Raw genomic sequence first — 18090 nt, forward strand, 5'->3', positions numbered from 1 at the left:
ACCCATTCTCTTCCTGTTCACTAAAGTCTTTCTGTAACAGTTTGCTTGCTGTGAGGAGCTGACTGAGTAAAATATTTCACTTTAGTTCAGGTAGAACACCTCAGTATATATTTAATATAGCAAAGTAAATAATAATAGACAGGAGAAATTTAATTCTCAATCTCCCAGAGAAATCTGTAAAAAAGTAAATGTTTATATTTAAAGAATAAAATCCAGCTCGAAAAGTTATATCAGCAGAAGGTGATCTGTAGTGAACTGAGCGGGTCTGATGATCTCAGTGATTTGGGTGAATGGAGTTCAAATGCCTTTAATGACCAGCAGGTGGCGCTCATTACCTTAATAAATAAAGCCGCTTCTGACGCTGGGAAAAAAACAACAAAAAAACTATACACACACACTCACACACAAAACACAGTAACATTCGTGCCAGGAAAACCACAGGAACTGAGTAGAGGGTTTCTACTGCAGTGATATTACGGAATAAGTTTATCTCAATGTGTTATTTTTTTCGTCTATTTTCCAAAATGTGTGAGAATAGCAGCAGCTGTTAATATTTATATAGACACTCTAAGTCTATCTGTGAATGTATTTATAACCGTTTACAGATTTGGTGACGGTAGATAATACGTTGATATGCACCTTGCATCTTTTTGTTCTGTCGTTAACTTCTTTAATCAATGGCATAATTTTATTTCTATTTTCATAAAATTGGCGCGTCCAAAACGGCGCCCTTTTTAGTAAATATTGCACTATTTTTGTGTTCCGCCATTTTGTGAGTGGCAGAAGTTTCAGTGTACTCAAACAATCCCACAATGCACCGCATCTCATGCACATCTCATGTCCGAAATTGTTCACTACTTTCCTGAATGTAGTTTCCTATAATGAGTATAGTTCCCTATCACTGTATGATGAGTGATATGGAGAATAGTGTCTGTTTCTCTGAAATCACTTTTCTACTGAAACACTCTGTTCTCCATTTGTGTGTGTGTGTGGGTGGGGGTTTGAAGATTAAATGCAATTTTTTAAAATAGTTTGTGTCATTCTTAGTTTTTGTTGCTCTTATGTCTTTTGTAAAATGTCCCTGGCCATAAGAATAAGGAAAATATATAATCATTTATTTTGCTGCATAAATTAATGTTTTGTTTTTAGACATGATTTAAAGGAACACTACATACAGTTTTTTATCTTAAAAGTACAGCTTCATAATGTTTGTGTAGTAGTGTAGACTTGTGTTGCAGTGTGGAAACTGTTTGTTCCGTCTTCTTAAATAAACCCACTGACAGGAAGAATGTGGTGAGAGGAAGAATTTGTGTAAGAGGTTGAGTCAAGCATTTCCAACAAAGACAATTCAAAATTAAAATACTACTGCACCCTTTATTTACTCATTACATCTCGATACACACTTATTTAACACTGTGTGAAATGAAAGGTTTTAATGTACAATCACCATCAAACTAACTGCACAGTGAAACTAGTGACATACATTTCTACATCGAACTCTTGCTCAAAAGGTACTTTGGTGGTTTCTGCAGAATGTGGTTTCTGTTAAACATGTGGCTGTTGGTAGGTGTGAAGATAACTGTGAAACGTCTTCCGGAGTATCTTGCAGTGTTTTTCTAGCAGCCAAAATGTTGAGTGCTTGACACCTTTGTTTGATTTTTTTATGTTTTGTTCAAATATTAATCAAATAACTTGTGTGAGTTGATAGAATGCATGGATTGCAGACACAGTTTAATATAATGTTAAAATGCAAATACAATAAACACAATCTTCAACACAAACATATTTGCTTCTTTATGATGTTTAAGATGTTGCCTGCTTTAATGAGCTAAAAACACTATATATATAATTTTTTAATTGACTATGTCAGGACATAACTTCAGATAGTCCGTTTAAACTGAATTTGATTTTAATGCTGTATTTGTACTTTTTTTTCCCTTAAAGTGTTTATATTCATATTCAGAAGTGAGGTCAGTTTTCATAGTTGGGGACATTGGTTAAGTGGAGCCATCAATTTTATACCTATGAAAATCTACTTCTCTAAGTGAACTGAGATAGGAAAAACACTAATATAGTTAAGAGACTGCAATCAGCTTAGCTAATCGTATTTGGATTTCCAAGCAATGGGACCAGTCTGTGAGAAGGAATCAGTCTTGGCCTTTGGCAAGTCATATTTGTGTCAGTGTGAGCAGTGGACTGATCTTAATCAGTTATAAGAAATGCAGAATAACTCCAAGAACCTGAATCATTGTAAAAATTCACCCATGTAAACATGTAAATCTTGTATTCATAAAATCCATGTCTTGTTTGAGCTTCAGGGCTCATGTTCAATCAGGAATAGCTACAAATATTTCTATGCACCAGCGTTAGCTAAATGCTAACATACAATTAGAAATCCCATAAATATGTCAACAATGCTGACGATATAATGACAGTAGATCATTCAACATCAACAAGATGTTCTTTACTCATTGTTTACTCAATTATTATAAAAATTAATCTTCATAACATTGTTCACAATCTTCAGATACATCAGGTTGGAAAAGGAGTCAGAAACGTACGTTACAAAGCATTTATTCATATGTTGCATGCAATTGCACATTTACATCAGAGAGGTTTCATTATGCCGCATTGAATACACTTTCAGAAAAAAAGTTACGGCAGAGGTACATTATTGTCACTAAAGTTACAAACAGTTGTTTTAAAAAATGTATGTTTTAAAGGTAGCAGTGGTGTTAAAGTCCAGTTGTGTTCCCTAAAGTTATGTTACATTCTCTTCTCCAGAAGTAGAGGGGGATATTTATAATCTTTCGTTATAGAACTCTGTACAATAAAAGAACATAATATAAGTCCTGGGAATGAAGTGAACCGTATGAAATCAACCATTTAAAAATTTATTTACAATTATGTACAGTTATGTTCCCTAATTAAAGACACTGAAATGTGCCCTTGAGGGTAACACCTGTGGTATACAATCATGATTGTGGGGTTGTTTTCTAGATTTCATAAATTGCTACCCTGCAGATGATTATTATTATTTTTAATATAATCATTATCATAAGTTTAGTGGAACAATCAGGTTTTTAGACTCTACATAACAGTTTTGGGGGAGGGTTACTGTTAAAAGGTATTTTTGTTACAGAAAACAAAATACATGAAATAAAATGTATTTTGTAACATATTCCATTACATTACTCAATATGAGCACTGTACTCTGAATACTTTGGAATACCTCAGCATTTTAAAACCATGAATATGGAAGTCACACCCTAGAAGAATATTGTGTTAAGTATTGGATAAATCCGGCTCTAAACATGTGAACACATGCACGTTAACACGTTATTAAAATTTTGTGAGTTAACACTTTAATTGAGTGGTAACAACGTGACCAAAAAGAACACGTTTACATGCTTTTTAAGGTTTCCGCCAATGGGAGGCCTCAAATTCGGGCGTACTTACATATTCATAATAGGACCTACATCACACATTGTATTTGACAACAAAACATAAATCCTCTGTGAACGTAGTGAGCTAAGTGCTGACCTATGGCTACGTTGAGCCCTACGTGTGCAGTGTGAAGACAGCAATACTAGTAAGCTGATCCCCATAGCAACTGGAAGTTTATTTTTCACAATAAAAGACTCTGGTGTTTAGTACCTTAAAATTTGTAAACATGCATATTTGCTAGTACGGACCATGCCCGTAGAGGCTGAAACGGGGAGGTGGAGTATTTGGGGAGGAGTTCAGTGTGGCTTATTAATGTGTATGAATCTGGACACCCCCCCCCCCCTCGGTGGGTTTGATAATGGCCGAACACGGCTCAGAATATGGGGATCAGCAGAAATGACCCAGCACGGAGGAGAGAGCTGATGTAGTGAAGCAGTCGAATCAAGATCCGTCTCCTGAACTAAATGCAGCGAGTTTGTCTGACGCGGAAATGACGTGAATTTACAGGTTATATATAGGGCTGAGAGGAGGAGTTTGGGCGTGGTATTACATGACTTCAATTATTATATAACTTCATAAAATGCTCTAAAGCTTTTCATAATTTTATATCAAACAATCCTCACTGTTCTCTCACACTATGCGTGTGACACATACTGAGGTGTAATTAATTCACATTGATAAATTATGTATGGCATGTTGCTGAACAATACAGTATCCATACAAACCCATAGTGAAATTAACTTTCCAGATCCTCCTCTTTCTGAAAACATGTAGAATGTGTTCAAAAATACATGAATCTTTGAACACATTCTACATGTGGTAGCTGGTAAAAGTGTTCTTTTTGGCCACGTTATCATGACTTCATTTTACGTGTTAACTCGCAAAAATGTAATAACGTGTTAACATGCATGTGTTCACACGTTTAGAGCCCGACAACTTTCCATACAAACTTAACGTGTTAACACGCAAAATAATATCATGTTAACACGTTCGAAATGAGTTAAAATGTAAATATCTTAGTGTGTTAACACAAAATTATACGCTATGGGTTAACACTGAGAATCCAACACGTTTTGAGCCCAACAGCATTCCATACAGTGTGGTTGTTTGAACTGGACACCGGAGATTCTCATTATGTGAACGACTGCACAGACTCTCACTTAACACCTGTTACACCGCATTCTGTGACCATCAAGTTCTGTGACCCTAGAGGGCGCTGCTTCATGTCCTGCATAGGGGTCACAATTTCTGAGAGCTGCCCTCAGAATTTATGACCCAACTGAATATTAAATACATGAATGTTTATAAGGTTTATATGGAGATTCGGCAGCTGTCAGGAATTGTGACCCACGGCTATGAATTAGCGCCCTGTAGGGTCACAGAACAGATTCATTGCATGAGAAGCCGATGAGAAAGCAACGACTAACCCACAGACAGTTGTTTATAAGGACCCAGTGATCCCAATGTTACAATGGGAAAACCTGTGGTCAATCGTGTCGCTTCCTCCATAAATTTCACTAATGTAACAGTATTCTGAAAACTGTCTTTTTATCATTGAAATTCTAACAGAATATATTTATATGGAGCTATATTAGGGTCAAAAGTTTTGTTCATTTGAAAAAAAAATCTGACACAAAGTTCAAATCTAGAGATTGAACTTTGAAAAATACAATAGTGCTTTCAAAATTAAAATCTTTTTTCAATTTAAATAGAATTTTGATTCATTTTTTTTGAATGAAAAATTTATTTTCAACGTTCACGTTCCTATATATTTTGATATTTGAAGTCTTATATTTTTCAATTGCAGATTTTATGTTTTCAGGTTCAAAGCTTAATTTTTTTTGTTTCATATCTTTTTTTTCAGTCACAGATCTTATTTTCACTTTCAGATACTTTTTTCTTCAGTTTTGGATCCTTGTTTTTCATTTTCAGACTTCTGACCCTTTTCTTGCTTGGGAGGCGGGATTTCAGCGGAGAGGGGCGTGGTCTAACGACTGACAGCACAGCAATGAAGGTGGCGGAGCTTCCTCTGTGTTGACGATGACAACTATCTCTGAACACTCACGTTATATTCAATATTCAGTGTAAAACATTGACTTCAGTGACAAAGTCCTTTATAGTGAGCTCTTTTAGACAACATTTGGTACCTATCGCAGTAAAAGAGCTATAAACTCTGTCAGAGTGCGTAGTTCCACAGCCACAATTTAGTTTCCCAGCAATTTGCTGGCGATGGCGTCTGCTATATTTACTTATAGTTTGTATTCTAAATACGCTGTTACATTTATTCCGTTACTCCCCAACGCTACATATAAACAAGTAATGACACACTGTGCAAGAGAACCCTGAAAATTACAACATTTATGTAAATAATAAAGAAAAAAAAAAGAATAAATGGCATTTAAAATACCCTCATGGAATTAATACCTTCACATATTAAATACAAAACACAGTAGAAGAACAAATGGATCAAGACAGAATATTAGCTTTCACTTTAACATTATTAACCATTGAGTGACTAAGCCCAGCGATTGCATTACTTTTGGTTACCAGGCTCTATGTAAACAAAGACATATAAACGTACAAAAAATATTAAATAAACACACAATACACAGCTAAAAAAAGATGTGTATTTCCACAGTGTAAGTTACACCTACACTCTCAGAAAAAAAGGTACGATAGAGGTACAATATTGGACACTAAACTGTAACTGTACCTTTTAAAGGTACAACAGTGTTTAAAAGTCCAGTTTTGTTTCTTAAAGTTACATTATATTCTCTTCTGCAGAGGGAGAGATAAATGTATGTATTTTTTATTATATAACTGTCATATAAAAAAAAACAAAACAATAATAACAAAAGTCCTGGAGATGAAACGGGGCGTATACAATCAACACAAGTTTAAAATATACAATTATAATAAAAAAAGGTACAATTATGTTCCCTGATTAAAGGTACAAATATGTACCATTGAGGGTATCACCACAAAGACAAATGACAGTGTAGACAAAGCTTTACACATCACCTATGAACAGAATTTCAATTAATTACACATTAAACATAAGTTCACTCATTAATAGAGCAAATGGTGCAAAGCAAACATTAGCTCTCACTTTAACATTATTGCTAACAGTTAATCCCTGAAGTGTGTTGTATGCAGTTGTATATATTTGTTTATCTGGCTTTTGTTGTAATCAGTGATAAAACTAACAAAAAATAATAAAATGAAAATATTACAATTGTTACATTATCTTTTAAGTCACAAAATGTGGCTAAAAATATATACGAGAAATATCTTATCTTTGGATTGGAATATCTTGACTAGAGGCAGCAGTAAAAACAGTGGTTTCATTTTTCACAGTTATCCAGTTGGCCTTCGTTCATCCATTCATTCTTCATTCATTGACTTTCTGGCTTTTGAAACTGTGGCATAAACTGTGTCAGGCATCTGCTGTTTCTATACAAAAGGACAATGGGAAAAAAGTACAGCGAGTTAAACTTCAATAATAAGAAGAATGTTCATGTGTTCACTGCCACACCACAGTTGAGTTAAATTCAGTCTCGGTTCTGATTCTCTGAGCAGATGATGTCATGGCGTGTGACTTTAACACTTTATTTCTAACAGAGTTTACTTGGAAAAGGGGCATTACCTCAGCAGAGACTCAAAAAACACCAGGTACATTATCCAGGCATGGTTTTGTTACATTATTTTATAATTTTACCGTTAATTTGCATTTTAACCAACAAAATGATCATAAGCCCTCAGAGCAGCATCAGAGTTTGTTCATTAACAGAATTAGTGGCTTTTAGCTGTTCTTACCATATCAGTCACTGATTCATACGTGTTAGTTGGAGTTGTTGGGTCCGTCTGCTGGGTAGTTTCAGGAAAAGATAAGACATGGTTAATTAAAAACAGTATTCACAGTAATTATATATGATTCAAGTGAACTACATGATGATTCAATATGATATTAATATGATTGTACTATCATAGACTTCGTAGAATACAATCATAGACGCATTGTGGAAAACAGGTTTCAAGCAAAAATCAACTTCAATTCTTAAACTCAATCAAAGTTGGGCTGTAAAGCCTGTTTGCATTAAACTGAACAAACCCGACAGATATTATGGGATGGAAGAGCATGGAGGTTTACAATCGTACTTTTTAAAATAATATTCTCACTTACTACTTTTTTAAGGAGACTTTAATTACAGACTTTAAATTCATTTCTAATTTTGTAAGGAGCAGACAGCATTTGCCATTTGTTATTTTGTTGGACACAATCATATATACAGTATATGCCTGTCACAAGGTGGGTGGAGTGGTGCTACCAGGGGGTTGTGACAGTCAAAATCCATAGGCACAGTGTTATTTTGGAATGCATTTACCTTAAAAACATACTTGTATTTAGACGGTCTGGCCCTAGCCCTTAGCAAAGTAAAATGGTTTTATTTTGTTATTTTTTTTGAAGAAACTATTCTGTTGTGACAGTTACATAATCACAGTTTGTATCCATCCATCTATTCATCTATCCATCCCTTATCTGCCACTTATCCGGGCCCAGCTGGTGGGGGCAGCAGTTCAAGCAAAGAACTTCCCAGCCACCTCTTCCAGTTCCTCAGGGGGGATATTGAGGCATTCCGAGGTCAGACCAGATATACAATCTCTCCAGTGTGTTCTGGGTCATCCCCAGGGTCTCCTCCCAGTTGGACATGCCCTGATCAGATGCCCAAGCCACCTCAACTGGCTCCACTCAGTCTCTCCTGGCTGTCAGAAATCCTCACCCAAGATTTCAGCCAGTTTTACCCACTATTGGTCATTACCCAAATTTCATGACCATAAATGAGTGTTGCTTTTTGGCTCAGCTCTCTCTTCACCATGACGGACTGGTAGAGAGTACACATTACTGATTTGCTGTGTCTTCAAGCACAGCATCTCAGGAGCATGGAGGAGATACAAGGAGCCGTGGGAGATACATGGGCCATTACACAAGGTTAGCTGAGAACACCAGATCCACCATTGGCACACCGTTCTCTTGAAAAGATGAAAGCAGCTTCACACTGAGCACGTGACAGACAAAGACTCTGTAGACACCATGATGAATGTTGTGCTGCCTGCAACATCATTCAGCACGATCGGTTTGGCTGTGGGTCAGTGCTAGTCTGTGGAGAAATCCTCAGGGCCATTGTCAGGTTTACGCTGGTGCAGTGGGCCCTGGGTTTCTCCTGGTGCAGGACAATGCCCAAGACTCATGTGGCCAGAGTGTGTAGTCAGGTCTTGGGTGATGAAGTCATTGATGGCATTCACAGGATCTCATTTTCCCCAGAACTGAACACAACTGAGAATCTCTGGGACAATGTCTCAGTGCATGCAGACTGTCCCAGACTTCCCTGACGCCCTGATCCAGGTACGCTATCCCCCAGGACACCATCCATTGTCTCATCAGGAGCAGCAGAGATCTGGTGTATTATTTAAGTGTCTCCTTAATCATTTTGGGCAGTGTATTTGGCTTTTATAGCCCAGCTGCATTAACTAACCCAGTTCCTACATAATTATCAATAAACACACACTGATCAATAAATTAATTAAAAAATAATGTATTAACAACTTTTTTTTATCTGAATATAACTTCACCTGTTTTTCAGGACTTGGAGTGGTCTGACTGCGCTCTCCGGTACCTGAGGCTTGTGCTTTTGCCCCTACAACACTGTACACAGTAGAAGCATGCTCCAGAGGAATATTCTCACCATTGGGCTGTAGACATGATTACAATAAAGGATTTAAACACTGGCACATACTAAAAACACAATCTTCAGATTACAGACTGAAAGTAATCACAGCACTTACTGATCTTAAATATCTTCAGGAATGAACTTAAATTCTTACCTGAACCTCTGCATAGAGAGTGTTTTCACACTGAGGAGCACCTGTGCGGTTTTGAACGGAAAATAAAAATTTCATAGTCATAGATGGGACGTGAAATATTTAGTCACCATACTTTAGTTATTTAGCCACAATGGTTGTAAAACAGTAATTTTACACTGATGTTTGCTCTAAATTATTGTATTTGATACTCATGAATATATAAAGTCATCTGCTGATGATAATGAGACTTCTGCAAATATGTCTCAGGTAAAAAGGGGGGGATGGTATGATGGCAGTAAAAACTGAAAAACAGTGAATAGTAAATTTTGTTTAATTAAAAAAAAGGGGGGAAAATGTGGTAAGACCTTTTCTTGTGTGCCTAAAGAATATTATTCATTCTTCTTCTGTAAGTGTGTCATTCTGATCAGGGTCGTGGTGGGTCTAGAACCTACCCAGAGTCATTGGGGACAAGGCAGGAACACCCCCACAGAGGCTGCCAGTCTATCACAGGGCATGAGGCACTCATTCTTGAACTCTTACAGTGGTACTACATGAGATACCAACATGCTGCCCATGAATCTGCCTTTTGAAATTAGATAATCATCTTCATGGCGTCTTTCCTAATTTGTTTTAACACTGCTTTTATCGGTGTTGAAGTTAAACATGCCACGTGCACTTACACACACCCATTTAAATATTTGCCCTTTGGCCTTTGGCCTTTGAACTTGACACTAATTAACGCCTAGACATTTTGGCCTTCAGAACACAATCATTATTTAGATGAATAATCTATAAGTTTGACTTTTCAGAGAACACTATACATTTCCACTATTCATCAGACCTTTTAAAATGGACCAGCTCCTTCTAGACCTCCTTAGTCACTCTGTCTGCCCAAGCTCCACACAGACTTAAGGACAGGCCGGACGGCCATTTATCCTGTTTTATCCGAGTTTTCTCCTTTACAGCTTATGAAGGATTTGACCCTTTAGCTCTGAGGAAGCCCCCTCCACGCCACTTTGCTTGTTCAGTCGTTTGTCATCTCAAATGTTGACTATGACAAATTGCTACACACTGGCTTCCTCTTTGAGCCAAGAGGCCACTTTGGCTCATCCAGAATACAACAGCTCAGCTGATCTTAAATCCTCCAAAGTCCTCTCCAAAGTTACTCCACTGAAGTGTTTCCTTCCTTCCCTTCCTTCAATAACTATTCCATCAGATTTAAATCGTGGTGCTCACCTATAAAGCCAAGAATGGACCTGACTGTCTCTATGTGAAAGTTCAAAATCTGATCTGTGTCTCAAGTGCGTCGAGGCTTGGCTTGAAGCACCAAGTCACAATGGACACAAAGCAAAATCGTCCCTCGCTGTCATCAGTCACAGAGTTGAACTCACTCTTTATGCAGTATTTAAACTCTAATCCTGCACTTACTGTATCATCTTGAATTTTTTTCAAATGTCTTGATAGAGATGGAAGGATGAATGGAGGGAGTGCACCAGTGAGTCTGCAGCTATTTTGGAAATTTCTGACATATGGTTTCTGTTTTTCAATTCTTTTTAGTGTTTCACACATTAATTAACATGTACAAAAGACCAGATTATTAATTAGATAAAATATTTAACTATCTTTGTACCATATTTGTATCGAAATACAGGTCAAGTATATTTACAAATAGTTACATTATTTCACACTTACTTTTTCCAAATTTGGGGTTTCCTCAAAATGATGTAATATTTCAGTCTGGTTTATTTCAGCTGGGTATATTTTGGTAATTCTGGTAATGATCCTCCTGCTCTCTGGCTTAAACACCTGTGATAGTGGCATGTCATTTTAGACTCCTTTTATCTTAATATTGTATATTTCATATAAATGCACATGCAAAATATCATGGGACAGCAGTATGTAAATTTATTTTGAAGTGGCCTTACCCCAAGGGATGGCTAAGAAATACCCACAGCTGTAGATGGTGTGAGGTTGTGGACTGTATATTGAGAGTGAGGCTGAACACTGCACTAAGAATTCATGGCAAGGTAATGTGAATTACGAAGTTTTAAATGTTAAATATCCACAGAACTTTAGAAATGTCTCATCAGTCTGGCACCCACTTTCATGTTGTAATGAACTACATTTACTCCATTACATTTATAGATTTACTAGAGTAAATTTTTGAATAATTGCACATATAAGAGTAGTTTAAATGTAGCATACTTTTAACTTTTACTTGAGTATATTTGTGAAGAAGAAGTGGTACTTTTACTCCATTACATTGAGTTACATTCTGCTCGCTACTCGCTACTTATTATAATTGATCCATCCAATGCACAACCTCTTTGTTTTGTTATTGTGGCTGATATTAATTTATTGTTTTAGTTGTTTAAGAGATATTCTCCGGCTCTGAATTTGTTCATTGCTGTTTATTATTTTTGTGCATTCAGGTGTATTATGCGACGTCCTGATTATTAAACAAAGAGGTCACTCAGCAGTTACTCAGTACAGGAGTAGTTTTTTCACTTAGTATTTTTTACTCTTACTAAAGTAATTAATTGCGTGACTACTTTTTACTTAATTGTACTCATTGGCGCAAGGCAGGAATACATCCTGGAGGTGGCGCCAGTCCTTCACAGGGCAACACAGACACACATTCACTCACACACACTGACACTTTTTGAGTCACCAATCCACCTACCAATGTGTGTTTTTGGACTGTGGGAGGAAACCAGCGCACCCAGAGGAAACCCACGCGGACACGGGAAGAACACACCAACTCCTCACAGACAGTCACTCGGAGCGGGAATCAAACCCACAACCTTCAGGCTCCTGGAGCTATGTGACTGCGACACTACCTGCTGCTCCACCGTGCCGCCCTTGTCTGACTTTACTGAAAGTTAAATACTTCATACTGAGTATCTCACAACAGCACTAAAATCAGATTATACCATATAATTTCAACAAACCTTCTCTATTGCAAAGATTGGTCCAGTGACCAGTTCTAAGATTACTATTATTTGAATGTGATTAGACAAAGCTTCTTTATAGATGTACTCATATTTCACATCTGAATATCATATTGATCCAGACATGAGCACTTAGAATGGCTAACAACACTTAAATCACCACTCCAACTCGTCTAGTATTGGAGGTGTGGACTTTAGTTGACACTTGAGTTTCAGCATGTTATGCTCTTAAAAATGAAGGTGCTACAAAGGATTATTTGAGCAATGCATTAGAAGAACTACATTTGGTTCCATAAAGAACCATGTTTGCTAATATATTTAAATTAGTAAAGATCCTTTGGATTTTTAAACCTTTAAAATCTTCTTCACACAAACATGGTTCTTTATGGAATGAAAAGTGGTTATTCTATGACATCGTTCAAGGAACCCTTTGTAGAACCTTTACTTTTAAGAGTGTAACCTTAAACATATCACATTCTGTTGGCAGTGTTTTCTGTTCTAGGGCTGATACACGCAGGTGTGCAGTCCAGTGGCTGTGCAGGCAATGGGTCTCTTTTTAAAGCAGTTGAATTTACTGAGCAAAGGTTTCTAGAGACTTGGTAAACAGAGTTTCCTTGATATATATAATATGGAATTGGTCATAATACAGCCCCTCCCCGGATCACCACCTTAACGTAGTGGAGGGGTTTGCGTGCCTGCGTGAGCCTAGGAGCTATGTTGTTGGGGACAATAGCCCCTGGTAGGTTCTCCCAAGGCAAATTGTTCCTAGGTGATGGGCCAGACAAAGAGTGATCCATAAAGACCAAGATGAAGAGATTAAAAAAAGGGACACAGCTTCCCTTGCCCGGAGTAGGGTTACCGGGGCCTCACCCTGGAGCCAGGCCTGGGGGGAGGGGCTCCTTGGCAAGCGCCTGGTGGCCGGACTTTCACTCATGGGGTCTGGCCGGGCTCAGCCTGAAGTAAATGTTAGCCCAGGTAGTAATCCGGGTCTGGTGCATTGTGGATCGGGTGCCAGCCGGGGTCGGGGGCCTTGGCGTTCTGATCCTCGGTTACTGAAACTGGCTTTTGGAACATGGAACGTAACCTCTCTGGTGGGAAAAGAGCCTAAGCTGGTGCGTGAGGTTGAGAGGTACCGGCTAGATATAGTTGGGCTCACCTCAAAACACAGCATTGGCTCTGGAACCAATCTCCTTGAGTGGAGCTGGATGCTATTTTACTCTGGAGTTGCTCAGGGTGAGTGGGCTTACTCATAGCCCCCTGGCTTAGCGCCTGTACGTTGGGGTATACCCCAGTGGACGAGAGGGTAATTTCCCTGCGCCTTCGGGTTGGGGAAAGGGCTCTGACTGTTGTTTGTGCTTATGCACCGAACAGCAGTTCAGAGTACCATGCCTTCTTGGGGACCCTAGAGTGGGTGCTGGAGAGCACTCATTCTGGGGACTCCATTGTTCTGCTGGGGGACTTTAACACTCACATGGGTAATGACAGTGAGACCTGGAGGGGCGTGATTGGGAGGAACGGCCCCACTGATCTGAACCTGAGTGGTGTTCAGTTATTGGATTTCTGTGCCCGTCACAGTTTGTTCATTACGAACACCATGTTCAAGCATAAAGGTGTCCACAAGTACAACTGGCATCAGGATACCCTAGACTGCATTTTGATGATCGACTTTATAGTCGTATCATTGGACCTGCGGCCATATGTTCTGGACACTCGGGTGAAGAGAGGTGCTGAGCTGTCAACTGATCACCACCTGGTGGTGAGTTGGATCAGATGGCGGGGGAGGATGCCGGACAGACCTGGCAGGCCTAAACGTTTTGCTGAGGGTTTGCTGGGAACGTTTGGCAGAGGAACCTGTCAGAACTCCCACATCCGGCAGAGCTTCGACTGCATCCCGGGGGAGGCCTGTGACACTGAGTGCGAATGGGCTGTGTTCCGGACCTCCATGGTTGAGGTGGCTGAACAGAGCAGTGGCTGCAACGTTGTCGGTGCCTGTCGGGGTGGCAATCCCTGCACTCGGTGGTAGACTAACTACTAACTACCGATAGGTAGGTCCTATCGGGCCTGGTTGGCTCGGGGGACTCCGGAGGCAGCTGACAGGTACCGAGGAGCCAAGCGGCTCGTGGCCTCGGCTGTTGCTGAGGCAAAAATGCGGGTGTGGGAGGAGTTCGGTCGGCTCCAAGAAGTTTCTGGCAAACCATCAGGCGACTCACCAACACTGTATATGGTGTGGGTGGGGAACTGTTGACCTCGAATGGGGACGTAAATAGAAGGTGGAAGGAATACTTTGAGAATCTTCAATTCCACCAGCACGTCTTCCGCTGAGGAAGTAGAGTTTGGGGACCCCAGGGAGGGCTTGTCTATCATGGGGCTGAGGTGGAAGAAAAACTCCTTGGCGGTAGGGCCCTGGGGATGGATGAAGTTCACCCCGGGTTCCTCAAGGCTCTGGATGTTGTTTTTAAAAAGGGGAATCGGAGGGTGTGTTCCAACTATAGGGGGATCACACTCCTCAGCCTCCCCAGTAAGGTCTATGCAGGGGTACTGGAGAAGAAAGTCTGACTGATAGTTGAACCTCGGATCTAGGAAGAACAATGCGGATTCTGCCCCGGTCTTGGAACACAGGACCAGCTCTTTACCCTCGCTGGGATCCTGGAGGGTGCGTGGGAGTTTGCTCAACCAGTCTACATGTGTTTTGTGGACCTGGAGAAAGCATTCGACTGTGTCCCTCTGGATTGTCTGTGGGGGTGCTCTGGGAGTATGGGGTTCTGGGTTCTTAGCTACGAGCCATCTACTCTCTGTATATACAGAGCAGAGTCTGGTTCATATGGTTGGCAGTAAGGGACTCAGTTGTCAGGGCTGCCCGTTGTCACTGGTTCTGTTCATAATTTTTATGGACAGAATTTCTCGGCGTAGCCAAGTGGCGGAAGGAGTCCGGTTTGGTGGTCTCAGGATTCCATGTCTGATTTTTGCGGATGATGTGGTCTTGTTGACTTCATCGAACCGGGACCTCCAGCTCTTGCTGGACCAGTTTGCAGCCGAGTGTGAAGCGGTAGGGATGAGGATCAGCACCTCCAAGTCCAAGTACATGGTACTCAGTCAGAAAAGGGTAGAGTGCTCTCTCCAGGTTGGAAGTGAGATCCTGCCTCAAGTGGAGGAGTTTAAATACCTCAGGGTCTTGTTCACGAGTGAGGGAAAGATGGAGCGAGAGATTGACAGGCGGATCGGTGCAGCATCAGCAGTATTGCGGGCTCTGTACCGGTCCATTGTGGTGAAGAGAGAGCTGAGCAGAAAAGCAAAGCTCTCAAGTTACCGTTCAATCTACGTCCCAACCCTCACCTATGGTCACGTTGGGCAGTGACCAAAAGAACGAGATCGTGGGTACAATCGGCTGAAATGAGTTTTCTCCGCAGGGTGTCTGGACTCTCCCTTAGAGACAGGGCTAGGAGCTCGGACATCCAGGAGAAACCCCAGGAGTGGAGCCGTTGCTCCTCCACGTCGAGAGGAGCCAGTTGAGGTGGTTCAGGTATCTGATCCGGATGCCTCCTGGACGCCTTCCTGGTGAGGTGCTCCAGGGCATGTCCAACGGGGAGGAGGCCCCGGGGCACACCAAAACACGAACGCCTCGGTATACCCCCGGAGGAGCTGGAAGCGGTGGCTGGGGAGAGGGAGGTCTGGGTTTCTTTGCTCTGACTGCTTTCCCCACGATCCGGACACGGATAAGCGGTGGAAAATGGATGGATGGATGGTCATAATACAGCTGTGATTTTTTTTTTTGAGTAAACTCCACCTAATACCCTATGGACACTATATGGACAAAAAGTACTGGAACACATGCACATTTCACATACACAAGATTTTAAAACACAACTATTGAACAGACAATCACCGTTGTCCTGTTGCTATTTACTGTGCAATGTTGCATACTGCACTTTATTTCACTCACCTCACCCACTATGTGAAATGTGACTCCTTAATATTTATTGTTATTGTTACACATTGCATTGTTTATTGTTATTGTCTTGCATTGTTGCACATGTTTGCACTCGTGCACTTTAGTATTAAGTGACTGTTCTAGATATAGAACCTTGGTCCTTGGAGAAACATTGTTTTGTTTCACTGTTCATTGTATACAGTTGAAATGCAATGGTATCAGCCTATTAAAATACCACACTCTTATCCAGTAAGCTCTTCAGAACAGCTGACTTTTCCACAAAGGTTTATAAAGATGCTTGATTAGGTGCTTGATGTTATACCCCTGTGACAATGGGCTTGAATGAAACACTTGAATTCAATGATTAGGAGCTGTGTCACAACCTTTTGTCCATATAGTGTTTAATGATAAATTATTCTTGAATGCGTCCTCTAGCATTTGTAGCACAATAGTGGTGATTTAAAGATGAAAACTACTTTAGGATTATTTGTAGTCTGCCTCCAGGAAACTGGCACATAGTGCTCATAAAAATGTGAGAAGTATTTTCCATTTCATATTTGACTTATTTATTTACAGGATGTGTTAATGTACTTGTATATTAATTTTAATGTCATGTACATTATATAACATTTATATAATGGAATTTTTTGTTGTTTAAATAAAAAAAAAAAAAAGATTATTAGACAATTGGTTTGAAATGAAAATGACAATACCTGCTGATGGTCTCCTTTTTAAGATGACCAAGGTGCTGACAATGATGATGATGATGATGATGATGACTATAACAATGATCCAAACCACGGGCCCATTATGAAAAGGTGCCGGTTCCTGACTATTGTCTGTGTCTAATGGTATAAAAATGGATTGTAAGTAATCTTACAATAAAATATAAAATGTTTTTACAACAGAATATACTTCAGAATGTGTTTACACCTTTGTCAACACAGACTTGGCTAATCTCCAAAACAGCCTTCTTCCAGCTGACTGGGTTGCTATGGTTACAGATGATGAAACTTCCATTAGTAAACAATGAAAGGACAATGATTTCATTCCATGTCTTGTTCGTCTCTGGGCAGGTTTTGTTATAACACACAGAGCTAATGGAGAAGCCATGACCACTGCAGGAGACGGTGAAGTTACAAGGGTCACTGCTGGTTTGCGTTGGGCTTGGACAAAGAACTGGAGCCTCCACTGGATCTGAGGTACACACACACACACACACACACACACACATCTCTGAACTTTTGTACATGGAAACATACCAATAATATTCAATTATGGGGAATTAAATAATAAATAAATAACTCCTATATCATAGAGATAAAAGGCCAGGATATATATACAATCTGTAGCAAGAAAGTGGATTGCACAGTAACAATAATGAAATATAACAGGACTGTCCGCTTTGGAGATGGAATGGGAATGGTTGGTGATATTAACTTCCTGTTTGTGGCATGCACATTAGTTTATGGGAGGGGGGAAACATTTCAAGATGGGTGGTGACTATGGCGGCCATTTTGGATCCAACTTTTCATTTTTCAATGGGAAGAGGGTCATGTGACACATCAAACTTATTGGTAATTTCACAAGAAAAACAATGGTGTGCTTGGTTTTAACGTAACTTTATTCTTTTATGAGTTATTTACAAGTTTCTGACAGCTTCTACAATGTGTTCAAAGTGCTGCTCATTGTGTTGGATTGTCAATACATCATCATGTAGCAATTGTGAGGAGTGTGGTGTGTTTTCCCTGTGTCTGCGTGGGTTTCCTCCGGGTGACTGTCTGTGAGGAGTGTGGTGTGTTCTCTCTGTGTCTGCGTGGGTTTCCTCTGGGTGACTGTCTGTGAGGAGTGTGGTGTGTTCTCCCTGTGTCTGCGTGGGTTTGCTCTGGGTGACTGTCTGTG

General features: G+C 39.9%; 1 long non-coding RNA gene across 1 annotated transcript; it reads right to left on the bottom strand.

The window, feature by feature from the left end:
• Positions 1-7263: 7263 nt before the first annotated feature.
• On the bottom strand, positions 7264-9399 carry LOC136675420 (uncharacterized). Its single transcript, XR_010796196.1, has 3 exons — positions 9331-9399; positions 9079-9198; positions 7264-7311 (listed from the first exon to the last, which is right to left on the bottom strand). It is a non-coding gene; the product is annotated as an uncharacterized lncRNA (long non-coding RNA).
• Positions 9400-18090: the final 8691 nt, after the last annotated feature.

This window comes from Hoplias malabaricus, chromosome X1 (genome assembly GCF_029633855.1).
Source record: "Hoplias malabaricus isolate fHopMal1 chromosome X1, fHopMal1.hap1, whole genome shotgun sequence".
NCBI classification, from domain to species: domain Eukaryota; kingdom Metazoa; phylum Chordata; class Actinopteri; order Characiformes; family Erythrinidae; genus Hoplias; species Hoplias malabaricus.